This window comes from Pseudophryne corroboree, chromosome 5, assembly GCF_028390025.1.
Source record: "Pseudophryne corroboree isolate aPseCor3 chromosome 5, aPseCor3.hap2, whole genome shotgun sequence".
Classification (NCBI taxonomy): Eukaryota; Metazoa; Chordata; class Amphibia; order Anura; family Myobatrachidae; genus Pseudophryne; species Pseudophryne corroboree.
In genome coordinates, this window is record NC_086448.1 from 761864040 (window position 1) to 761891699 (window position 27660).

The following is a 27660-nucleotide window of genomic DNA, read 5'->3' on the forward strand; positions in this document are numbered from 1 at the left end:
TTCTAAAAACTTATAGATGTCCACCTTATTTAGAACACACCATCCTTCACGGATACGCAAACAGTGTGTATATCACGTCCCAGATTAGAAACACCTTGTCTTCCGCTATCGCCAACCGGAAGTGGCGTATGCGGAGTCCCGTGACTACTTCCGGTGGTGTATGTATTTGCGTTCCACCTGTTCGTCCGCCCGGAAGTGACAGCGCTGCGTTCCACATACAGATCATGGGACTTTCGTACTGAAGACTCTTTATCCATGTAATGGGATTTCTTCAGCCATTTTTCTTCAGGGCGAAAAGTGCTAATGTGCCATAGCCGGAGACAGCTTGGAATACCCACTGGTTACCTTCCTTTGTGGTACTTTGTATTCCCAGCCTGTCCATCCCTATTACCCCAGTGGGATCCCCTACTGTCTCCACATGATTCCATAGCCGAACATACATGTAAAAGAAATGGAAATGAAGAGGATGGTTAAAATTTAATAAAATCACAATTAAAAGGCGACACAATAGAAGAAAAAAGAAACACAGATTTAAAAAAGGGGCATAAATAAAAAGAGAGAACACCGGGGAATGAATGGACTATACTGAAGTGTTTTTAATCTAAGAACCATTTAAGTTCAAAGTCTACATTATGCCCCTTAGGTTTTAAAGTATCTAAATTAAAAATCCACTTCATTTCACATTGTGCAAGTCGTTTTTCCAGGTTTTTATTCTTCCAATTCGCTTTAATTTGTTGTAATCCTAAGAATCTTTTGAGATGTCCTTCACATTTATTGTGTGTAGTCCTGAAATGGTCAGATAGAGGGTGGGTTTCTAAACCCTTTCTGATGTTATATATATGCTCGGCAGCCCTAGTCTTCAAAGGGCGGGATGTTTTCCCTATATATATTAATCCACATTGACACTCTAATAGGTACACAATATTCCTGGAGTGACAGGTTATAAAATCATTAATTCTATATTTAACTCCATTAACTTCAAATTCAGTGATCTTACGTGGTGTGTCCTTCTTATATGTGGTGCGGCACATCAAACATGCCCCACACCTGTGGAATCCCTTGTTACAGCTTCTGATCACTGTATTTTCTTTGAGACTGCTTTGGACCAAATGATCCTTCAAGGATTTGGCCTTTTTATAGATGAACACCGGTTTGGGGGGTAAATGTTCCCCAAGCACCGGGTCATCTTTTAGTATACGCCAATTATCCTTGAATACATTTTCAATCTTCTTATGATAGCCTCCATATCTTGTGATGAAGGCCCATTGATACGGATTCTCTCCCTGTTGGATTTTCTCTTTTTCTATCAGGAGGTCCTTTTGTCTATTTGATGCACCTTCTCTTTCGCTTTTTCCAAAAGTGCATCCTTGTAACCTTTCTCCCGAAATCGGTTGGTCATTTCATCCATCTGTATGTCTAAAGTGGCCTTGTTCGTACAATTTCTTTTTAGTCTTTTATACTGGCCTACCGGGATGTTTTCAAGCCATCTGTAATGATGCTCACTGTTGATATGTAAGTAGGCATTCGAGTCAGTTGGCTTACGGTGGGTTTTCGTACATATCTGATTGTTCTCTATATAGATACTCAGATCCAGGAAGGACAGTTCTTCATTACTTACAGTATATATCAGGTTGATGTTGAATTGATTACAGTTTAGCCTAGTTTGGAATTCATGAAGAGATGCCTCGCCACCTTTCCAGACCACGAAGATATCATCTATGAACCGCCACCAGCAAACCAGGCCCGCCCCCTGCCCCCTCAGGGGGTCCACCGTGGAGGCTTCCCAGTAGGCCATGTAGAGGTTGGCGTAACTAGGGGCGAACCTGGTGCCCATGGCGGTTCCCCTGATCTGCAGATAGTGGGTGCCCTGGAAATAGAAGTAGTTGTTTCTCAAAATGAAGTCGATTGACTCCAATATGAATTCCTTGGTGCAATTATTATATGAACTTTTCTCTAGGAAGAATTCTACTGCTCTTTTTCCTTTATCCCAATCGATAATTGTATATAATGAGCTTACATCCGCACTCATTAAAGTGCAATCTGTGCTCCATTTGACCTGGTCCAGCTTCCTAAGAACATCTCCTGTGTCCTTAAGGAACGCCAGTGTGTTACCGACCAAGGGCTGTAGAAAGGAATCCACCACAGCCGACAAATTAGATGTTACACTATTTGTTCCCGTGATGATCGGGCGTCCAGGGGGGTTGGAGATGTCCTTGTGGACTTTAGGCAACACGTAGATCGTAGGCGTGGATGGCTCATCAATAATGATGAAGTTCTTTTCATCCTCAGTGATACTCCCCTGATTTATTGCCTTTTGCAGTAAGACCTCCAATTTCTTGGTGATATCAGGAAGGGGATCTGATTTTAATTTTTTATACGTGTTGTTGTCACCCAATTGTCTCTCTATCTCCTTAACGTAGTTTTCTTGGTTCATAATGACTACTCCCCCCCCCTTATCTGCCGGTTTTACTACAATATCCTTATTTTTCTGCAGATTTTGCACTGCAAGATATTCTTTTCTGGATAGATTTTTCTTCTTAGTCCGGGGTATTTTTCTTAGTTCTTTCGTTACAATCGAGTTGAAGCAATCAATGCTTCCTCCTTTGACATGTTTAGGGTAAAAATGTGACTTTTTCCTAAACTTGGGACGTTCTGTGGAGTCCTCATCATTAGTGGTTCCTTTACCCATGAAGAATTTCTTTAAAGAGATTTTGCGGATGTACTTTTGTAGATCCACAAATAGCTCAAAAGGGTTGGGATCACTTGACGGAGCAAACTTCAATCCCTTGAGTAAAACACTCTGTTCCTCCAAGGTTAGGACATGAGTGCTCAGGTTGAATATTTTGCTCTTCATATTGTCACAACCTGATGTACCACTATTTTCCGTGGGATCGGGCTCAGATACCCCCTTGGTTAATTTGGTGGGTTTGGGTCTGGGTTTTTTCTTCCCACCTCTTTTCCCCCTTTTATGTTTGGTATATGTACTGATTAATTGGGTTACTCCCTTCTTGGTATCCACTGTCCTCTCTCTAAAAAAGGACGATTGGATTTTGGAGTGGAAACATGACCCGATCTTATCCTCCCCATATCCCTGTCTCTTTGCATATATCCAGAGCCAATATGTGAGTCATAGCCTCTCTGGGAATTGGTTTCAAACCTACTGGGATAACTCCTTTCATTTTCCCAAAATGAGGCTGAAGGTCTGTCTCCATATCTTTTCTTAGGGGTCTTCCCATATTCCTCTATTTTGCCCCATGTTGATCTCTCCCTATCCTGTGACTTAGGTTTATTTCTGGTCCTTTCCTGGATATTTCTCCTATCCTCATTTCTTCCCCTCTCTGTTTGCCCCAAATGGGGTTTGATGGGTCTTTTACGCCATGTGGGAGTAAATTTACCTCCTCCCCCATTATTAGATGGCCCAAACTTTTTGGCATTATATACTGGGGGTTGGGGTTCTAGAACTCCTTTAGATTCCTCTGAATCTCTCAAGAATTTTCTTCTCTTTCTTGCTTTAAGTTCCTTAGTTTCCTTTTCAAGTTTCTGTACTATTGATTTTTCCTTTTCCTTAACCTCTTCTAGATCCAGAGATGGATCCACTAAAATTTTTAAGGATTCAATGTCCTTATTTACTTCTACCAGGTTGTTCTTCCTTTCTTTTATTATCAGTTCCATCAAAGAGAAACTGCAATGGGTCAAAAATTTTTCCCATTCTGAAATGAACACCTCATTTTCATTAGTAAAAGAGGATTTTTTGATGATTTTAAGGCCTTTGGGAACTAGGTGGTGCGCCAGGTAATGTTCTAACGTAATTACCTCCCACCAGATCCTATTCTCCTTAACCATCAGTTTCTCTAATTTATTCAATATAGTTGTGAGATCCTCATCCACTATATTAGAGTCTGTAGTAGGTTCATCAAAGAACCCTTTAGATATATTCCTCCTTGTTTCCCTGAAAGTCAACATCCCTGCTGCAGACTGATATGTATAGGTGTTTAAGGTGCAGTGAATCAAGTATGGAAGAAGTATACAATCTCAGAATTGCGCAGTAAAACAGACAAAGCTGCCCAGACACTCGGTTCAAATTGGGGGGAAAAAACACCAATTCCCAACAGATACAGATCAAGAAAAAATGGTGAACCAGGTATCACTGGCGCTAAATCCGTAAGGATGTGTTCAAACTGGACCCTGGCATGGGCTACCGTAAACACAATCGTGAGGGGATCCTGACACCCCTTATTGGGGATGGATGCCCTGGGTTAATGTGCAAATAAGCAGAATAAAACTGGGTATAAAAAGACAAATGAACATTTATTAATATATACATAAAAACATGCAGTGCATATTATCTGCCAGTGCAATGGGACTCCAAAAGTGGCTTGTGCTGTTTTTAATATATCAGAAAAGAAGCTCTCACCCTCTTTCTGTGTTGCGGTGGGCTAGCTTATAAATAAGCTGATGTGGTCCTAGGCTGAAATGGCCAAGCACCACCGCAAAACGTTTATCAGCAAAGGGTCACCTTCAGTCCAAATGTGTGAGTCCTCAATCCAAAGCAACGCGTTTCGGTTCTCACGGAACCTTTCTCAAGAAATGGATGAGGGTTCTTGTCCTGAAATCGCCTTTTATACCCAGTAAATGAGACTCAATCAATTAATCATGTTGTCACTTCCGGTTTCTGAGACCGGAAATGACATATGCGTTCCAATCTATATTTCACCAATTCTATAAAATCCGCTCTTTCTAAAAACTTATAGATGTCCACCTTATTTAGAACACACCATCCTTCACGGATACGCAAACAGTGTGTATATCACGTCCCAGATTAGAAACACCTTGTCTTCCGCTATCGCCAACCGGAAGTGGCGTATGCGGAGTCCCGTGACTACTTCCGGTGGTGTATGTATTTGCGTTCCACCTGTTCGTCCGCCCGGAAGTGACAGCGCTGCGTTCCACATACAGATCATGGGACTTTCGTACTGAAGACTCTTTATCCATGTAATGGGATTTCTTCAGCCATTTTTCTTCAGGGCGAAAAGTGCTAATGTGCCATAGCCGGAGACAGCTTGGAATACCCACTGGTTACCTTCCTTTGTGGTACTTTGTATTCCCAGCCTGTCCATCCCTATTACCCCAGTGGGATCCCCTACTGTCTCCACATGATTCCATAGCCGAACATACATGTAAAAGAAATGGAAATGAAGAGGATGGTTAAAATTTAATAAAATCACAATTAAAAGGCGACACAATAGAAGAAAAAAGAAACACAGATTTAAAAAAGGGGCATAAATAAAAAGAGAGAACACCGGGGAATGAATGGACTATACTGAAGTGTTTTTAATCTAAGAACCATTTAAGTTCAAAGTCTACATTATGCCCCTTAGGTTTTAAAGTATCTAAATTAAAAATCCACTTCATTTCACATTGTGCAAGTCGTTTTTCCAGGTTTTTATTCTTCCAATTCGCTTTAATTTGTTGTAATCCTAAGAATCTTTTGAGATGTCCTTCACATTTATTGTGTGTAGTCCTGAAATGGTCAGATAGAGGGTGGGTTTCTAAACCCTTTCTGATGTTATATATATGCTCGGCAGCCCTAGTCTTCAAAGGGCGGGATGTTTTCCCTATATATATTAATCCACATTGACACTCTAATAGGTACACAATATTCCTGGAGTGACAGGTTATAAAATCATTAATTCTATATTTAACTCCATTAACTTCAAATTCAGTGATCTTACGTGGTGTGTCCTTCTTATATGTGGTGCGGCACATCAAACATGCCCCACACCTGTGGAATCCCTTGTTACAGCTTCTGATCACTGTATTTTCTTTGAGACTGCTTTGGACCAAATGATCCTTCAAGGATTTGGCCTTTTTATAGATGAACACCGGTTTGGGGGGTAAATGTTCCCCAAGCACCGGGTCATCTTTTAGTATACGCCAATTATCCTTGAATACATTTTCAATCTTCTTATGATAGCCTCCATATCTTGTGATGAAGGCCCATTGATACGGATTCTCTCCCTGTTGGATTTTCTCTTTTTCTATCAGGAGGTCCTTTCTGTCTATTTGATGCACCTTCTCTTTCGCTTTTTCCAAAAGTGCATCCTTGTAACCTTTCTCCCGAAATCGGTTGGTCATTTCATCCATCTGTATGTCTAAAGTGGCCTTGTTCGTACAATTTCTTTTTAGTCTTTTATACTGGCCTACCGGGATGTTTTCAAGCCATCTGTAATGATGCTCACTGTTGATATGTAAGTAGGCATTCGAGTCAGTTGGCTTACGGTGGGTTTTCGTACATATCTGATTGTTCTCTATATAGATACTCAGATCCAGGAAGGACAGTTCTTCATTACTTACAGTATATATCAGGTTGATGTTGAATTGATTACAGTTTAGCCTAGTTTGGAATTCATGAAGAGATGCCTCGCCACCTTTCCAGACCACGAAGATATCATCTATGAACCGCCACCAGCAAACCAGGCCCGCCCCCTGCCCCCTCAGGGGGTCCACCGTGGAGGCTTCCCAGTAGGCCATGTAGAGGTTGGCGTAACTAGGGGCGAACCTGGTGCCCATGGCGGTTCCCCTGATCTGCAGATAGTGGGTGCCCTGGAAATAGAAGTAGTTGTTTCTCAAAATGAAGTCGATTGACTCCAATATGAATTCCTTGGTGCAATTATTATATGAACTTTTCTCTAGGAAGAATTCTACTGCTCTTTTTCCTTTATCCCAATCGATAATTGTATATAATGAGCTTACATCCGCACTCATTAAAGTGCAATCTGTGCTCCATTTGACCTGGTCCAGCTTCCTAAGAACATCTCCTGTGTCCTTAAGGAACGCCAGTGTGTTACCGACCAAGGGCTGTAGAAAGGAATCCACCACAGCCGACAAATTAGATGTTACACTATTTGTTCCCGTGATGATCGGGCGTCCAGGGGGGTTGGAGATGTCCTTGTGGACTTTAGGCAACACGTAGATCGTAGGCGTGGATGGCTCATCAATAATGATGAAGTTCTTTTCATCCTCAGTGATACTCCCCTGATTTATTGCCTTTTGCAGTAAGACCTCCAATTTCTTGGTGATATCAGGAAGGGGATCTGATTTTAATTTTTTATACGTGTTGTTGTCACCCAATTGTCTCTCTATCTCCTTAACGTAGTTTTCTTGGTTCATAATGACTACTCCCCCCCCCCTTATCTGCCGGTTTTACTACAATATCCTTATTTTTCTGCAGATTTTGCACTGCAAGATATTCTTTTCTGGATAGATTTTTCTTCTTAGTCCGGGGTATTTTTCTTAGTTCTTTCGTTACAATCGAGTTGAAGCAATCAATGCTTCCTCCTTTGACATGTTTAGGGTAAAAATGTGACTTTTTCCTAAACTTGGGACGTTCTGTGGAGTCCTCATCATTAGTGGTTCCTTTACCCATGAAGAATTTCTTTAAAGAGATTTTGCGGATGTACTTTTGTAGATCCACAAATAGCTCAAAAGGGTTGGGATCACTTGACGGAGCAAACTTCAATCCCTTGAGTAAAACACTCTGTTCCTCCAAGGTTAGGACATGAGTGCTCAGGTTGAATATTTTGCTCTTCATATTGTCACAACCTGATGTACCACTATTTTCCGTGGGATCGGGCTCAGATACCCCCTTGGTTAATTTGGTGGGTTTGGGTCTGGGTTTTTTCTTCCCACCTCTTTTCCCCCTTTTATGTTTGGTATATGTACTGATTAATTGGGTTACTCCCTTCTTGGTATCCACTGTCCTCTCTCTAAAAAAGGACGATTGGATTTTGGAGTGGAAACATGACCCGATCTTATCCTCCCCATATCCCTGTCTCTTTGCATATATCCAGAGCCAATATGTGAGTCATAGCCTCTCTGGGAATTGGTTTCAAACCTACTGGGATAACTCCTTTCATTTTCCCAAAATGAGGCTGAAGGTCTGTCTCCATATCTTTTCTTAGGGGTCTTCCCATATTCCTCTATTTTGCCCCATGTTGATCTCTCCCTATCCTGTGACTTAGGTTTATTTCTGGTCCTTTCCTGGATATTTCTCCTATCCTCATTTCTTCCCCTCCCTGTTTGCCCCAAATGGGGTTTGATGGGTCTTTTACGCCATGTGGGAGTAAATTTACCTCCTCCCCCATTATTAGATGGCCCAAACTTTTTGGCATTATATACTGGGGGTTGGGGTTCTAGAACTCCTTTAGATTCCTCTGAATCTCTCAAGAATTTTCTTCTCTTTCTTGCTTTAAGTTCCTTAGTTTCCTTTTCAAGTTTCTGTACTATTGATTTTTCCTTTTCCTTAACCTCTTCTAGATCCAGAGATGGATCCACTAAAATTTTTAAGGATTCAATGTCCTTATTTACTTCTACCAGGTTGTTCTTCCTTTCTTTTATTATCAGTTCCATCAAAGAGAAACTGCAATGGGTCAAAAATTTTTCCCATTCTGAAATGAACACCTCATTTTCATTAGTAAAAGAGGATTTTTTGATGATTTTAAGGCCTTTGGGAACTAGGTGGTGCGCCAGGTAATGTTCTAACGTAATTACCTCCCACCAGATCCTATTCTCCTTAACCATCAGTTTCTCTAATTTATTCAATATAGTTGTGAGATCCTCATCCACTATATTAGAGTCTGTAGTAGGTTCATCAAAGAACCCTTTAGATATATTCCTCCTTGTTTCCCTGAAAGTCAACATCCCTGCTGCAGACTGATATGTATAGGTGTTTAAGGTGCAGTGAATCAAGTATGGAAGATGTATACAATCTCAGAATTGCGCAGTAAAACAGACAAAGCTGCCCAGACACTCGGTTCAAATTGGGGGGAAAAAACACCAATTCCCAACAGATACAGATCAAGAAAAAATGGTGAACCAGGTATCACTGGCGCTAAATCCGTAAGGATGTGTTCAAACTGGACCCTGGCATGGGCTACCGTAAACACAATCGTGAGGGGATCCTGACACCCCTTATTGGGGATGGATGCCCTGGGTTAATGTGCAAATAAGCAGAATAAAATTGGGTATAAAAAGACAAATGAACATTTATTAATATATACATAAAAACATGCAGTGCATATTATCTGCCAGTGCAATGGGACTCCAAAAGTGGCTTGTGCTGTTTTTAATATATCAGAAAAGAAGCTCTCACCCTCTTTCTGTGTTGCGGTGGGCTAGCTTATAAATAAGCTGATGTGGTCCTAGGCTGAAATGGCCAAGCACCACCGCAAAACGTTTATCAGCAAAGGGTCACCTTCAGTCCAAATGTGTGAGTCCTCAATCCAAAGCAACGCGTTTCGGTTCTCAAGGAACCTTTCTCAAGAAATGGATGAGGGTTCTTGTCCTGAAATCGCCTTTTATACCCAGTAAATGAGACTCAATCAATTAATCATGTTGTCACTTCCGGTTTCTGAGACCGGAAATGACATATGCGTTCCAATCTATATTTCACCAATTCTATAAAATCCGCTCTTTCTAAAAACTTATAGATGTCCACCTTATTTAGAACACACCATCCTTCACGGATACGCAAACAGTGTGTATATCACGTCCCAGATTAGAAACACCTTGTCTTCCGCTAGCGCCAACCGGAAGTGGCGTATGCGGAGTCCCGTGACTACTTCCGGTGGTGTATGTATTTGCGTTCCACCTGTTCGTCCGCCCGGAAGTGACAGCGCTGCGTTCCACATACAGATCATGGGACTTTCGTACTGAAGACTCTTTATCCATGTAATGGGATTTCTTCAGCCATTTTTCTTCAGGGCGAAAAGTGCTAATGTGCCATAGCCGGAGACAGCTTGGAATACCCACTGGTTACCTTCCTTTGTGGTACTTTGTATTCCCAGCCTGTCCATCCCTATTACCCCAGTGGGATCCCCTACTGTCTCCACATGATTCCATAGCCGAACATACATGTAAAAGAAATGGAAATGAAGAGGATGGTTAAAATTTAATAAAATCACAATTAAAAGGCGACACAATAGAAGAAAAAAGAAACACAGATTTAAAAAAGGGGCATAAATAAAAAGAGAGAACACCGGGGAATGAATGGACTATACTGAAGTGTTTTTAATCTAAGAACCATTTAAGTTCAAAGTCTACATTATGCCCCTTAGGTTTTAAAGTATCTAAATTAAAAATCCACTTCATTTCACATTGTGCAAGTCGTTTTTCCAGGTTTTTATTCTTCCAATTCGCTTTAATTTGTTGTAATCCTAAGAATCTTTTGAGATGTCCTTCACATTTATTGTGTGTAGTCCTGAAATGGTCAGATAGAGGGTGGGTTTCTAAACCCTTTCTGATGTTATATATATGCTCGGCAGCCCTAGTCTTCAAAGGGCGGGATGTTTTCCCTATATATATTAATCCACATTGACACTCTAATAGGTACACAATATTCCTGGAGTGATCTTTGTCTTTGTACATGTATATAATAATAATAATTAATAATAATGTCTGGAATGACTGGCATGGCTGCCTGACATAAACTAGACTCCCAGTTCATCAAACGGCAGAACACCATGAGATTGCAGCCAGGCTGTAGCTGGGTAATTCAGAGCTGTAACATGAGACGCTGTGTACAAGGCACATTCTGTCTTCCTATCTTTATTGACTCTGATAAGGACAGGATGAACTAAGAATAACCCTAATGTTAAACACCATTATTCAAAGTCTTGTAAGGCCCAGTACTCACGGGCCGATCAAGGAGAGATGCGTGCTGAGCGAACCGCTCAGCACACATCTCTCCTGCCGCTCAGCACAGCGCGATCTGTGCTGAGCGTGCGGGGGGAGACGGGGGGGCCGCTCACTTCACCCAGCGGGTGAAGTGAGCGACCCGCTAGATTGGCCTGCATGCAGGCCAATCTAGCAGCGGCGATAGCGATGTGCGGGGCCGCGCATCGCTATCGCCGAGGGGGCTACACACGGAGCGATCCTGCCGATATTCTAAGCAATCTAGTCAGATTGCTTAGAATATCGCTCCGTGAGTACCCCCCTTAAGGGAATATGAGTAACATTGTGACTGGTGCTAAGTATGCAGATGTATATCCAGAAAAAATGACGCTTCAGAAAAACCCAACTCGTATTTATGTGCATATACATAATCAGAAGCATCACTTCACGTGTCCAGTTTTGCAACAGAAGCAAATGCATCAGCAGTCTGTTATATACATGTACACTGAAGTCAACCCTGAACCTACAGATGCGTAAAGAACGCTCTTTGGGAATGTATAGTACAGTATTTCTGAATTAACGCTCCTCAGAAAGAAGAAGGTTCTGCTTACATCATAGGGGGTCATTCCGAGTTGATCGCTCGCTAGCTATTTTTTGCAGTGCTGTGAACAGATAGTCGCAGCCTATAGTGGAGTGTATTTTTGCTTTGCAAGTGTGCGATCGCATGTGCAGCCGAGCGGTACAAAAAAGTTTTGTGCAGTTTCTGAGTAGCTCAGAACTTACTCAGCCGCTGCGTTCACTTCAGCCTGTTCTTGTCCGGAATTGACGTCAGACACCCGCCCTGCAAACGCTTAGACACGCCTGCGTTTTCCCTACCACTCCCAGAAAACGGTCAGTTGCCACCCACAGACACCCTCTTCCTGTCAATTTCCTAGCGATCGGCTGTGCGAATGGATTCTTCGTTAAATCCACCGCTCAGCAATGATCCGCTTTGTATCCTGCGCTTTGCGGTGCATGCACGATTGTGTCCTGATTGCAGCGCAGCAAAAATCCTAGCGTGCGATCAGGTCGGACTGACCCCCATAATCTCCATAAATACCAGAATGTTACTTGCATACTGTACATTTGTGATGTACTGCCATATGCCCATTAGGTCACCAAAAATTAGAAATTAGTAACATCAGCAGCATTTGGCTGGCAGTGCACTACTTGGTAAATGAATAGCACAGCATTTGGCTGGCAGCTGGGTCGGGAGCCAGAAAAAGTTTAATAGAACAGTTAATAATAACTAGTACTCCAAACTCCAGTATACTGCAGAAAGCCGTTGGTTTATTAGAACCGCAGCGTTTTGGACTGTCAAACCGAAAAAGCAAGCAACTGGACAAAACCATGTGCACTGCAGGTAGGGCAGATGTAACATGTGCAGAGAGATTTATATGTGGGTGGGTTATAGTGTTGACATGCGGTCAATTTACCTGCAATCAAAATCCCGACAACCATTGACCAACAATCAAAATCCTGACATGGTCAAAATACCAATATTTAAAGTATCGACAAGGTCAAAAGACCGACATTTAAATGTCGACAGGTCAAAAAGTCGACATGAGTTTTCCAATGATTTTTTTTTATTGAAACCGACTTGTTCATACTTTACCATCCCAGTGGACCTGGAGGGGGAATATAATAGTGTATCAAGCGCAGCGAGCCATGCGTGGGGACGCGGTACATTATGTGGTGTCCATGTCGACCTATGTCAACATACACACAAAAAATGATAAAATTGTGTTGACTATTTGACCTGTCAACATTTTAAATGTCGGTATTTTGTCTTTGTCGGTATTTTACATGTCAGTATTTTGACCTTGTCGAGATTTTGACCGTCGGTCAATTATTGTCGGGATTTTGATTGTAGGTATTTCATACTAATCCCATAGTGTTTCTGTGCAGGATAAATACTGGCTGCTTCATTTTTACACTGCAATTTAGATTTGAGTGAACACACCACACCCAAATTAAAGGCCCATACACACTGGGCGATTTTGAGCTGAGAGCAGGTCACTTTTGGTGTTTTCAGCTGCTTTCAGCTCAAAATCGCCGCCCCGGCGATGAGCGCTGATGCGCGCCCCCGCTTCATCGCCAGCGGCCGCCGTTCATCTGCTGGTATTACCAGTAGATGAACGGTGGGGTGAACGGCTTTCCATAGCGTCCTGCTATGGAAAGCCGTTCACCCCCGCTGACATCGCTGTGCAGCAGGGAAAATCGCTCAGTGTGTATGCACCTTAACTCTATCTGCACATGTTATATCTGCCTCTCCTGCAGTGAACATGGTTTTATCCAGTTGCTTGCTTTTTTGGTTTGCTTTCTGCAGGGCTATCGCAATTGAATTGCAATCGCATCGCTGGCCTATGCTACACATGCTGGACGGCCTTGCCCTGTGCTGGGTGCCCCCCCAGCATGCAGTTTTATCAGTAGCGGCTGACTCTGAATAACCCCCTATATCATACCCTCCAACATTTTACACACAAAAATCGGTACAAATTAGAAAAGGGGTGTGGCCACTGGTAAATGAGGCGTGGTCACGTCCCTTTTCCTATACTTTCAGTGGAAGTTTGGAGAGCCAAAAATCGGTACAGACCATAAAAAAAGGTACTGTACCTGCCAAAAAGGTACAGCTGGAGGGTATGCTATATCAGTGCTTTCTCAAGCATACAAACAAGCATAGTGGCAAAGCAGTGAGTTTAAACACCAGATGGAGCCAAACACAGCTTCAGGCTGGAATGTTGCAGTTCTAATAACTACAGTATGCTGCATACACACGTTGGTTTATAAAGCTTATAGAGCTGGGTACACATTAGATGACCAGCAAAGGATGCAATATCATCAAAGATTTCCCTTGAACTCCCAGACAAGGCGAAGGGCGGCAGACGGCTACCCGTCATGTTTCAGACTGTAGCGGCTGCGTGTGATCATACAGCTGCTGCGGCCCACCCTGCAAATGGTCTTGACATGCCTGCGTTGTCTGGACCGCGCTCCCTAATGACGCAATGTCGCTCTTTAAAAGCTGCGTCAACGCCCCGCTCCAATCAGGCAGAGGCATTCGCATATGTGAGATGCCGTTGCACCTGTGTGCGCACGCGTAGTGCGGCTTCTGCGGGTGCGCACACTGAAGAAGGGCTTCAGCATGCAAATGCAACATAGATACGTACACACTGGGTGATTTGAACAATTTGTCGTTACGATCCATTGGAATCGGCAAAATCTTTCAAAAATCATTAGCGTGTACCCAGCTTTAGACTTGCAATGTTACGGACTGTACGAGTCCTTTCTCAAGCTGCTTGTGGTGCCATCTGGTGTTTAATCTCTCTACTTTGCCACTAATACCCCTTTTACACTCGCATGAAAATCCTGGGATATTGCACGTGAACGCGCATCATCCCGGGTTTTTAGTCAGTGTGAAAGGGTACAGGGACAATTTCCCGGGTCGAGCATCCCGGGATTTCAACCCAGGTCTCGACCAGGGTTGAATCCGGGACCGTCCCGGGAAGCTGGGTAGTGTGAAAGGGCCCGTCCCGGGATTCACTACCCGGGACTGTTAAAAGGCCTCCGATTGGAGCTTTCATGGGCTCAGAAAAGATGATGTCATCTTCCAGAGCCCTGGGGAGCGTCCTGGATGCGTGTGAGGAAGGCAGCATGGTGACCTGGACAGACCAGGAGGTTAGAGAGTTGCTGAGCATTAGGGGAGAGGAGGAAATAATGAGGCAGATCACAGGCACAGTTAAAGATGCAGTGATTTATAAAAACATCTCCAAGATGCTGGAAGCCAGGGGAATCATCCGCACACAGCAGCAAGTGTTAAACAAAATGAAAACTCTTAAAAAGCAGTTCCTGAAGGTGCATGACAACAACAGGAAAAAGAGCGGTGTTGGCCGTATCGACTGGCAGTACTATGACATCTGCGCCAATATCTTTGGAAACACAGCTATATGCAGTCCGGTGAGTCTGTCTTCCAGTTCACAGTACACTGCTACAGAAGGCACCCCAGAAGAGACACAGACAAGCAGTGACGTCTGTCCGTCATCACCGTTGTTAATTGACGACACACCTGAGGACAGCGACACATCCTCCCAGCCGTCCATAAACACATCCAGAAACGACGACAGCATAACTGCAACCATTGAAGACGTCGTGGATGCTCAGACCAGTGACAGTGGGACTGTACAAAGTACCGTCACCCCAACTTTACAGAAAAACAGTAAGTACATGTTTAGAAATTAACACTCATAGCACAAATCTACAATTGTTAATCATCCGGTTATGTGTGTAGTATGAGTGGCCAGTGTGGCAGCAGCGTGGCGAGCGCAAATGAGCCCCTTGCAGGATCACTGCGCTCATCACGCTGCTGGCACGGTGGCACGCTTTGCAATTTCTGCCCCCACCCAGGGGGGCTTTGCATTTTTATAAATAGTTCAATGTTGCAGAGTAGCTAGTGTGTAGGTGGATTAATGCCACAAACACATGTTTGCTAACGCTGCTATTTTTATATACGCTCATTTTGTATTTCTTCTCTTCACAGTTTACACTGTACCGCCTAGAAGGAAGAAACTGAGCAAAGCGGAGCAAGTGGCTAAAGCCATGTCAAATGTCCTTGTCGACCAACTCCGAGAGATGGACGCTACAATGTCCGCACAGGAGGATGCAAGGCTCGACAGGTTTCTAGAGGCAGAACGCCAAATGCATGATGCATTTCTTTCCCAAGTCATGACAATGCAGGAACGCATGAGTAGAGAGCAGTATGACCGGCACAGGGAAATGCACCAAATGAACATGGCGTTCTATGAGCGTATGAGCAATACCTCAAGAGCACCAATCCAACACCACAACTCACAATACCCTGAGCAGGATTTTTCATCATTTAATCCTGGCCCATACTATGCCCCAAATACTGCACCATCTAGCGCGCAAAGCACAGAGTTTACTGTATTGCGCAATTTGCCGTGAAACACAGTGAATTTCTTATTGTTGTTATTTGTTGTTAAATAACCACAGTGTGGTCAGTGTTTATGCACAACTGTTTGTGCATTCTTTAATTTTTTTTCTATGTTCTGTTTTGTATAGTGTCTACATTAAAGCACTTTTTATTTATTTTTTACACAGTAATAATATACTGCAGGGACACTGTGGTGTTGTATCTACAAGCCTACCAGTGTTTTTTTTTTTTTTTTATGCCAATCAAAACTTGATTGCAAATCTATGCATAACATTCCCACTTGTGCGTAACAGTAGACCATGTTTTCAGTGTTTTCTACATTGTTTCTCCATATATACACAGTTGCTGGCAATGTGTTTTTTTTTGAAAATCATAAATATTGAAACCAAAGATCAAAGGTGGAATACAAAATAAAAAAAATGTAATTCCCCAAACATGTTGTGCTGATTCTTAAGCACTATTGTACCAGTGCTGCAAGGTTGGACGTAATAGTGTGGCGTATTTGTTCTGCAGCGGAGTTTGAGGCAGTCCCAAACAAAGCACCTTGGCTTCCACATGTGGGTTCATAACCTCAGGGTCCAGCACAGTCCACTCAGGAAGGAATACCTAATTTTTCAGTTCACAGATGTTGTGCAGTATACAGCACGCAGCTACTACATTAGGCATATTCTTTAGGTCCACATCATTGCGCTTCATCAAACAACGCCATCTTCCTTTTAACCTGCCAAAAGCGTTCTCAACCACCATCCTTGCTGAACTCAGGGTGTGAGTATAGGTTTGTTGCTCTGGGGTTAACTGGACCTGTTGGGTGTAGCCTTTCATAATCCAGGGGCGTAAAGGGTATGCAGCATCCCCGATGATGTGGACAGGGATCTCCACCCCATTCACAATCTTTGCACACTCTTTGGGGTACAGCCAGCCTCCCTGCTTCTCCTCTACGATGTTGTACAGGTCAGAATTGGCAAGAACTCGGGAGTCATGAGATCGGCCTGGCCAGCCAATAAACACATCTAGGAAACTAAAGAACAGTAAAATTTAAAAAAGTTAGAATGTAAAACTCACACATGCAACTCATCCCACCACCCCAAAAATAAACACTTACCAATATTTGTGGTCCACAACAGCCTGTAATATGATGGAGTGCCAGCCCTTCCTATTAAAATAGTCAGCATGGTTGTCACGTGGGGCAATAATGGGGATGTGTGTCCCATCAATCGCTCCTCCACACTGCGGATAGCCTCGCTTCACAAATCCTTTGATGGTATCCTGTAAGCGCTGTCCTTGTGGTAGAGATATGAAGCGCTTGTATAAGGTAGATACAATTGCTTTAGTCACCTGGTGGACTATGACACAGCAGGTGGAGATCGCAACACCGAACAAGCATGAGACTGAGCGGTACTCTCCTGGGGTAGCATACCACCACAATGCAATAGCTAATCTCCTGCGTGCCTCGATGGGTCTCCTAAGCCTGGTGGTCTGCATGTCAAGTGCTGGGGTAAGTAATTCTAGGATGTAGTCAAAGGTTGCACGAGACACAAGGAAGTTAGCCATCCACTCCTCATCCTGGTAAGCTTCCACGGTCCTCATAAAGGCTTCTCCGTGCTGGCGATCTCGGGACCAAAATGAGCGGTTAGGCCCCATACTCACGCTCAGGATGGTACTCATCCTGGATGATATGAGGGCTCTCCTCCTGCGCAAATATTGGCGGCGACTAGCAGCCCTATCCACCATAAATTGCGCCCTCCTCCTCCTCATAAAATATATGTGCAGTATACTGCACAGTGTGACAAGCTGCATCATGCTGTCAGTGGCTGTATGAAACATCTGCAAAGCAGAAAGAATCATGATCTCAGGCATACACACTGGTACTCCGTCGGCCATGACTGCAGCAATGGTGTGAGCAGGCACCACCCCTCCCTTTGTTGACTAGTGTGACCTCAACTATGTGAGCCAGAAAAAGGCCATTTCTAATTACATACATATGCATTTGCAGGGATATCCCGGGATCAGTGTAAATGGGGCTGTCCCGGGTCGATCCCAGGTCTTAGTGCAGTGTGAAAGGGGTCAGTCTCGGGAATGCATCCCGGGACGCATCCCGGGAGTGACCCGGGTGTGCGAGTGTAAAAGGGGTATAATTCATGTTTGTTCCTTCTTATTAACAAAGCAGTAAGCTACTGGTGACTCAAGATAAGTATAATCAACATTAGGCCTAAGTCAGAGATGGATGCAGGCGCGGTCTCTCGCAGCGGCCGTGTCCATCTGGTCTAGGCTCGCGCACTGACCATAGGCCCTCATTCTGAGTTGTTCGCTCGCTAGCTGCTTTTTGCAGCATTGCACACGCTAGGCCGCCGCCCTCTGGGAGTGTATCTTAGCATAGCAGAATTGCGAACGAAAGATTAGCAGAATTGCGAATAGAAATTTCTTAGCAGTTTCTGAGTTGCTCGAGACTTACTCCTACACTGCGATCAGTTCAGTCAGTTTCGTTCCTGGTTTAACGTCACAAACACACCCAGCGTTCGGCCAGACACTCCCCCGTTTCTTCAGACACTCCCGCGTTTCCCCCCAGAAACGCCAGCGTTTTTTCGCACACGCCCAGAAAACGGCAAGTTTCCACCCAGAAACACCCACTTCCTGTCAATCACAGTACGATCACCAGAACGATGAAAAAACCTTGTTATGCCGTCAGTAAAATACCTAACTTTTGTGTAAAATAACTAAGCGCATGTGCTCTGCGAACCTTGCGCATGCGCAGTAAGCGACTAATCGCAATATAGCGAAAATCGGCAACGAGCGAACAACTCGGAATGACCTCCATAGTGCGCAACCTTACACATTGCAGCTGCATCCAGGAAGGGGGCGGGGCGTACCGAACAGGGGCATGTCAGGAGCGTTTTCAAGGCAGATGCGTGATGTCACACACAGCCGCTCCGGAAAGAAAGGTGCCTGCCGACCACCTGACACTACAGCCAGGGGTCAGCCTTAGATCCGATGCCTCCGCAATCTAATTGTGGGCGCATCGGAGGGCGACTTCACATCTGCTGGGTGGCCTTACCCTGTGCTGGGCGGCCCCCAGCATGTGTGGAGATGAAGGCAAAACTGCCTGCATATGCAGTCATCTGTGTTCATCTCTGAATAACCCCCATTGCTCTATACCAGTGATGGCTAATCTTGATACTCCAGCTGTTGTTGAACTACATATCCCAGCATGCCCCTGTGTTGTTATTAGGCCATGCTAAAACTGATGCAGGGCATGCTGGGATGTGTAGTTCAACAACAGCTGAAGTGTCAAGGTTAGCCATCACTGCTCTATACAGTCCAGGAAAGGCTTGTTTTAAGTTCTCCATGCACATCAGCCCGTTCGTTGCAGGTGTTGGCGGAAGGAGCCAGGGGTGGGCCCCCTCTCTATAAGGGCCCAGGACTCCTGTCCCTGCAGTCCCCCCCTAATGGCTGCCCTGGTGCCACACAAAACCATCTATCATCAGATCTGTGGGAAACATTATATGTAAAACAGTAGGTAAATATTGATAACATTTCTAACACTATCTTAAGTTATTTACACACCAGAATTGAACAATAAAAATAAAATCTACTGCTTGGCTTTTTGAAATAACCCTACATATGACATACAGTATATTAAAGAAGAGTGTATGTTCTTAGTAAAGGTTGCCAATACATGTGGTTGACTTCAAAGTGTATACGCTGCATGGTTAAATCTAAATGCATGTAATTGTGTCAGAATTATTTACAAACACATCTCTGCAAACGTTTTATGTCGCACGTATAATATGTCCATTTATGTGTAATTGTTCCAAGCTGTGTACACTGTGTGCAGTTGCAATTGTTGCATTGTTGAATAACAGCATTTAAAAAAATAATCTGTTTTTCTTCCATGGGTGAAGGATCAAGATCATGATTACCTGGATTCTCCAACGGAATTAGCAGACCGCTCTTAATGTGATCATATGACAAAAGGACGCACTACAACAAAACAGTGCATACAGGAGTTGTCTTGGAGAACAATTATGACAATGAAACAGCTTTGAGAATGTTTGATCAATGACCAATTTGGTGGAGGAATGTGCAGAATGGGGATTCGGTCAGGATCCTGACAGTTGAAATACCAATGCCAGAATCCCTGTGCAGACATCCCGACACCCGGGATCCCGAACGAGACACAGCTGGGCTGCCGCTGAGGTAAACAGCACCGGGGGAAGGGGGGTGGGGGGCTAGGGTTACACTGCGGGAGGGGGGGTTAGGTTTAGGCAACCCTGGGGAGGGTTAGGGCTAGGCTGCGAGATGTGGAGGGTTGTATTTAGGCTGCCGGGTGTTATATTGAGGCACCACTGGGGAGGGTTAGGTTTAGGCTGCGGGAAGGGAGGGTTAGGGGGCCAGTAAGGGAGGGTAAGTGTCAGGATTCTCACTATCGGGATGCCGCGGTCGGTATTCTGACTGCTGGCATCCCAACCACCGGCATTTCAAACCCATCCCGCAGATTGATATCAACTGTTGCTCTGTGGCTGGTTGAAATAAAGAAATGAGGATGGAGCCATGGCCAGAAAGAGTATGGTGCACTTATAACAAATACACTTTACAAAGAATAACCTACTTATGGCTCAGTGACAATTTACTGGAACTTCAAGGCCTCTGAAATGTGGACAATTAGGGGGGTGGGGAATACAGTTTTCTACAATATCTTTCACAGGGAACCTCATAAAAGATTAAAGGCATTGTGAAAATAAGATTAAAATACATAGGGCTTTATGACAAATATTGTTGCTCTGGGTACATTATAACTTACAGGACCAATGTCAGTTTATAGAATTATATTAAAGAAATGACCTAATATCCGCACATGTTCACCTTGCCTCTCTGATAACCTGCCCCATAGCAAGGTGATCTTCATCACGTAAAGCCTGGACATTAATGGAATTAAAGGTTTCCTGTTCTTTAAAGAGGGATTTCCAGATAGTCTCACTCTCATTGGTTGCATCCAATGTCTCTATGATGCAGAAATTAAATAATTGCTGCTTATTGCTAAATGGGATCGCTCATCCAATGACAAATATATGAGCTGACAGAGATCCACAGGAATGCTCGTATAGTACCTGTTTTAGCACCCAGGGGTAAATACAGGATTTCTGGAGGTTTTTTTCCCAAATGTTTGATTTTAGAGCAATTGTCGCCAGCCCATGAATAATGCATAATTAATATGTAACACACTATAGTCTGCCCAAACACAGGGGGTCATTCCGACCCGTTCGCACGCTGCAATTTTTTGCAGCCATGCGAATGGGTCAGAACTGCACATGCACGTGGGCGGCAATGCGCTGGCATGTCGCTGCCTGGCGACAGCCGTCGACATGCAGTGACGAAATGGACGAAGAAAGCGTTTGCAGCAGCGAACGCTAGAAGATTGACAGGAAGAGGCCGGCCGGGGGTGTCTACTCACCGTTTTGAAGGCATGTCCGGGCGAACGCAGGCGTGTCCAGCCGTCTCCAGGGAGGGATCCTGACGTCAGCTCTGGACAAGATCATCGCCAGTGCTTAAAGTGGTCCTAGAGAGGTGGTGGAACTCACCCCCCTCCCCACGGTGCCCATGTAATAAAGGTATTGCGCGCGCCGTAGGCGCGCGCAGCAAAGAGGGGGTGTGGCCTCAAAAAGAAAGGGGCGTGGTCACACAATAGTAATAATGCCCACAGTAGTAGTACCCAAGTGGAAATTTTGAAGTGGGGGTATGGAAAAGTGAAGGGTGCAATTATGTGCGCGCCGAAGGCGCGCGCACTCCTGACAAGGGGGCGTGGCCACGCAAAAGGGGGCGTGCCCTTCAGTATAGTTTACCACACCATATACCCCTTATACACATTATGCACCACAATAGTAGGACCCCTTTCACATTATACCTCACAGTATGAGCCGAAATTCACATTACACCACACAGTATGAGCCAAATTCACATTACACCACACGGTATGAGCCGAAATTCACATTACACCACACAGTATGAGCCAAATTCATATTACACCACACAGTATGAGCCAAATTCACATTACACCACACAGTATGAGCCAAATTCACATTACACCACACGGTATGAGCCGAAATTCACATTACACCACACAGTATGAGCCGAAATTCACATTATAGCACACTGTATGAGCCGAAATTCACATTTATACCACACAGTATGAGCCACATTCATATTACACCACACAGTATGAGCCGAAATTCACATTATAGAACACGGTATGAGCCGAAATTCACATTATAGCACACGGTATGAGCCGAAATTCACATTATAGAGTGACAGAGTGACAGGGAGAGTGACAGCAGAGACATGGAAAGTGACAGCAGGGACATGGAAAGTGACAGCAAGGGAATACAGTAGGGACTAGGGAGAGAGAAAGGCAGCAGGTTAGATTACCTGTTTAGCAGCGGCGGTGGTCTGCGGTGTTGTGAATGAGTAGGCTGTGGTAGGCGTGACATGGAGGAGGCTGTGGGCCTCGGAGATAGTGCGGAGGAGGAGGCTGTGGGTGCGCAGAGGTCCGAGGGCGGGGCGGCAGAAGAGGCTGAGGGCGGCTGCAGTGGATCTGGAACCAGGCTGGCTTTATTATCCCTGCCGCCGCATCGAGCTCCTGTGACCACGGCGCTAATATTTCAAAACTGCTGCGGACCGGCAGCCAATCAGCGACAGATTTGAACTAGTAGCGCCGCGGTCACAGGAGCTCGATGCAGCGGCAGGGATAATAAAGCCGGCCTGGTCCCAGATCCGCTGCAGCTGGGAGTCTGGAACCTGGGCTTCCAGTGCGGTCGGCGATGGTAGGGGTGGAGCGACGGAGGGCGGACCGGGAACGCAGCTTCTTTGTCGGCCCATACAGTAATGCCCCCAGCAGTAGCACCCCTTATACAATGCCCACAGTAGTAGTGCCCCTTATGCAATGCCCCCAACAGTAGTGCCCCCTTTACAATGCCCTCATTAGCCATTAGCTGTGCACCCCATCAGTAATGCCCTTAATGGTAATGCCCCTGTGTAGTATTGCCCCTAGTCGTTTAGCCCCTGTAGTTTAGCCCCAGTAGTCATGCCCATACTGGTAATGCCCCTGCAGTTATGACCCCAGCAATTTACTCCCCCCCCCCCCTTTAGTTTAGCCTCTGAGTGGTAATGCCCCCAGTAGTTTTGCCCTCATGTAGTTTGCCCCATGTAGTTTATCCCCCAGTGGTAATGCCCCCTGCAGTTGTGCCCCCAGTTGTTTAGCCCCTGTAGTTTAGCCCCCATGTAGTTTGCCAAAGTTAGTAATGTCCCCAGTAGTTTGCTACCTTGTAGTTATACCCCCAGTAGTTTAGCTCCTGTAATTATGCCCCCTTGTAGTTTAGCCCCCAGTAGTAATGCTGCCAGTAGTTTGCCCCTTTGTAGCTTGCCCCCTTGTAGTAATGCCCCCAGTAGTTTGCCCCTTGTAGTTTGCCCCAGCAGTAAAGCCCCCCAGTAGTTTGCCCCCAGTACTAAAGCCCCCCAGTAGTTTGCCCCTCTGTAGTTTGCCCCAGTAGTAAAGCCCCCCAGTAGTTTGCCCCTCTGTAGTTTGCCCCAGTAGTAAAGCCCCCCAGTAGTTTTGCCCCTCTGTAGTTTGCCCCAGTAGTAAAGCCCCCCAGTAGTAAAAGCCCCCCAGTAACTAGCCCCCAGTAGAAACGCCCCTAGTGGTACACATATAGGAGGGAGGGGGGGGGGAGCACCATACTTACCAAGCCCCGCTCCCGCCGCAGTGCTCTCTCGCCGCCCGCTCCTCGGCACTATGGGAGAGACGTCAAGACGTCTCTCCCATAGCGCGCGCTGACAGAGCCGGAAGCCGGAGCTCAGTACTGAGCTCCGGCTGCCGCTGCGGAGAGGGAGACGGGCGCCCGCTGGTAACGCGATCTCAGCGGGCGGCCGGCATCTCCCTGCAGTGCCGCCCGGGACATCGGGTTAGGTGAGCCGGGGGGAGGCGGAACTGCGTTCCGTCTCCTGGTGGAACTGACGGAACGCTGTTCCGCCCCGTTCCGGCTCACTTTAACCCCTGATCATCGCAGCGGGTAAGTCCTGAGCTGTGCAGAGACTGCACAAACTTTTGTTTGTGCAGCTATCTGCACAGCGGTTCACAACCCTGCACAGCGAATCCCACCTCCCCTGTAGGTGGTGACTACCTGATCGCAGCAGTGCCAAAAGTAGCCTGCTAGCGATCAGGTCGGAATCACCCACAAAGTGCAGTTTAGGTAATACAGTACCTCATAATATGCAGGCCCAGTGATCACGGTAAGCCACTTACCAGATTCTCTCTCTGGTGCGATAATTGAGCACACAAGCACAGCAGACTTGTTGAGAAAATGTGCTGCCATTGGACATGTGCAGCAACTACAGTCCTCCCTTTATATTACATGTAGTGGCCGCTGGCAAGGCTGTGGGTAAAGAGGGTTTCCGGTAGTGATGTGCACCGGAAATTTTTCGGGTTTTGTGTTTTGGTTTTGGGTTCGGTTCCGCGGCCGTGTTTTGGGTTCGAACGCGTTTTGGCAAAACCTCACCGAATTTTTTTTGTCGGATTCGGTTGTGTTTTGGATTCGGGTGTTTTTTTCAAAATAACCATAATTTACACTCATTTCCAGTCTATTCTGAACACCTCACACCTCACAATATTATTTTTAGTCCTAAAATTTGCACCGAGGTCGCTGGATGGCTAAGCTAAGCGACCCTAGTAGTCGACACAAACACCTGGCCCATCTAGCAGTGGCACTGCAGTGTCACGCAGGATGGCCCTTCAAAAAAATACTCCCCAAACAGCACATGACGCAAAGAAAAAAAGAGGCGCAATGAGGTAGCTGTGTGACTAAGCTAAGCGACCCAAGTGGCCGACACAAACACCTGGCCCATCTAGGAGTGGCACTGCAGTGTCACGCAGGATGGCCCATGAAAAAAATACTCCCCAAACAGCACATGACGCAAAGAAAAAAAGAGGAACAATGAGGTAGCTGTGTGACTAAGCTCAGCGACCCAAGTGGCCGACACAAACACCTGGCCCATCTAGGAGTGGCACTGCAGTGTCACGCAGGATGGCCCTTCAAAAAAATACTCCCCAAACAGCACATGACGCAAAGAAAAAAAGAGGCGCAATGAGGTAGCTGTGTGACTAAGCTCAGCGACCCAAGTGGCCGACACAAACACCTGGCCCATCTAGGAGTGGCACTGTAGTGTCAGGCAGGATGGCCCTTCAAAAAAATACTCCCCAAACAGCACATGACGCAAAGAAAAAAAGAGGCGCAATGAGGTAGCTGTGTGACTAAGCTAAGCGACCCAAGTGGCCGACACAAACACCTGGCCCATCTAGGAGTGTCACTGCAGTGTCACGCAGGATGGCCCTTCAAAAAAAATACTCCCCAAACAGCACATGACGCAAAGAAAAAAAGAGGCGCAATGAGGTAGCTGTGTGATTAAGCTAAGCGACCCTAGTGGCCGACACAAACACCTGGCCCATCTAGGAGTGGCACTGCAGTGTCACGCAGGATGGCCCTTCAAAAAAATACTCCCCAAACAGCACATGACGCAAAGAAAAAAAGAGGCGCAATGAGGTAGCTGTGTGACTAAGCTCAGCGACCCAAGTGGCCGACACAAACACCTGGCCCATCTAGGAGTAGCACTGCAGTGTCAGGCAGGATGGCCCTTCAAAAAAATACTCCCCAAACAGCACATGACGCAAAGAAAAAAAGAGGCGCAATGAGGTAGCTGTGTGACTAAGCTAAGCGACCCAAGTGGCCGACACAAACACCTGGCCCATCTAGGAGTGGCACTGCAGTGTCACGCAGGATGGCCCTTCAAAAAAATACTCCCCAAACAGCACATGACGCAAAGAAAAAAAGAGGCGCAATGAGGTAGCTGTGTGACTAAGCTAAGCGACCCTAGTGGCCAACACAAACACCTGGCCCATCTAGGAGTGGCACTGCAGTGTCACGCAGGATGGCCCTTCCAAAAAAATACTCCCCAAACAGCACATGACGCAAAGAAAAAAAGAGGCGCAATGAGGTAGCTGTGTGACTAAGCTAAGCGACCCTAGTGGCCGACACAAACACCTGGCCCATCTAGGAGTGGCACTGCAGTGTCACGCAGGATGGCCCTTCAAAAAAATACTCCCCAAACAGCACATGACGCAAAGAAAAATGAAAGAAAAAAGAGGTGCAAGATGGAATTGTCCTTGGGCCCTCCCACCCACCCTTATGTTGTATAAACAGGACATGCACACTTTAACGAACCCATCATTTCAGCGACAGGGTCTGCCACACGACTGTGACTGAAATGACTGGTTGGTTTGGGCCCCCACCAAAAAAGAAGCAATCAATCTCTCCTTGCACAAACTGGCTCTACAGAGGCAAGATGTCCACCTCATCATCATCGTCCGATTCATCACCCCTTTCACTGTGTACATCCCCCTCCTCACAGATTATTAATTCGTCCCCACTGGAATCCACCATCTCAGGTCCCCGTGTACTTTCTGGAGGCAATTGCTGCTGGTGAATGTCTCCATGGAGGAATTGATTATAATTCATTTTAATGAACATCATCTTCTCCACATTTTCTGGAAGTAACCTCGTACGCCGATTGCTGACAAGGTGAGTGGTGGCACTAAACACTCTTTCGGAGTACACACTGGAGGGAGGGCAACTTAGGTAGAATAAAGCCAGTTTGTGCAAGGGCCTCCAAATTGCCTCTTTTTCCTGCCAGTATACGTACGGACTGTCTGACGTGCCTACTTGGATGCGGTCACTCAAATAATCCTCCACCATTCTTTCAATGATGAGAGAATCATATGCAGTGACAGTAGACGACATGTCAGTAATCGTTGGCAGGTCCTTCAGTCCGGACCAGGATGTCAGCATCAGCAGTCGCTCCAGACTGCCCTGCATCACCGCCAGCGGGTGGGCTCGGAATTCGTAGCCTTTTCCTCGCACCCCCAGTTGCGGGAGAATGTGAAGGAGGAGATGTTGACGGGTCGCGTTCCGCTTGACTTGACAATTTTCTCACCAGCAGGTCTTTGAACCTCTGCAGACTTGTGTCTGCCGGAAAGAGAGATCCAACGTAGGTTTTAAATCTAGGATCGAGCACGGTGGCCAAAATGTAGTGCTCTGATTTCAACAGATTGACCACACGTGAATCCTGGTTAAGCGAATGAAGGGCTCCATCCACAAGTCCCACATGCCTAGCGGAATCGCTCTGTTTTAGCTCCTCCTTCAATGCCTCCAGCTTCTTCTGCAAAAGCCTGATGAGGGGAATGACCTGACTCAGGCTGGCAGTGTCTGAACTGACTTCACGTGTGGCAAGTTCAAAAGGTTGCAGAACCTTGCACATCGTAGAAATCATTCTCCACTGCGCTTGAGACAGGTGCATTCCACCTCCTTTGCCTATATCGTGGTCAGATGTATAGGCTTGAATGGCCTTTTGCTGCTCCTCCATCCTCTGAAGCATATAGAGGGTTGAATTCCACCTCGTTACCACCTCTTGCTTCAGATGATGGCAGGGCAGGTTCAGGCGTTTTTGGTGGTGCTCCAGTCTTCTGTACGCGGTGCCTGTACGCCGAAAGTGGCCCGCAATTCTTCTGGCCACCGACAGCATCTCTTGCACGCCCCTGTCGTTTTTTAAATAATTCTGCACCACCAAATTCAAGGTATGTGCAAAACATGGGACGTGCTGGAATTTGCCCAGATGTAATGCACGCACAATATTGCTGGCGTTGTCCGATGCCACAAATCCCCAGGAGAGTCCAATTGGGGTAAGCCATTCTGCGATGATCTTCCTCAGTTGCCGTAAGAGGTTTTCAGCTGTGTGCGTATTCTGGAAAGCGGTGATACAAAGCGTAGCCTGCCTAGGAACGAGTTGGCATTTGCGAGATGCTGCTACTGGTGCCGCCGCTGCTGTTCTTGCAGCGGGAGGCAATACATCTACCCAGTGGGCTGTCACAGTCATGTAGTCCTTAGTCTGCCCTGCTCCACTTG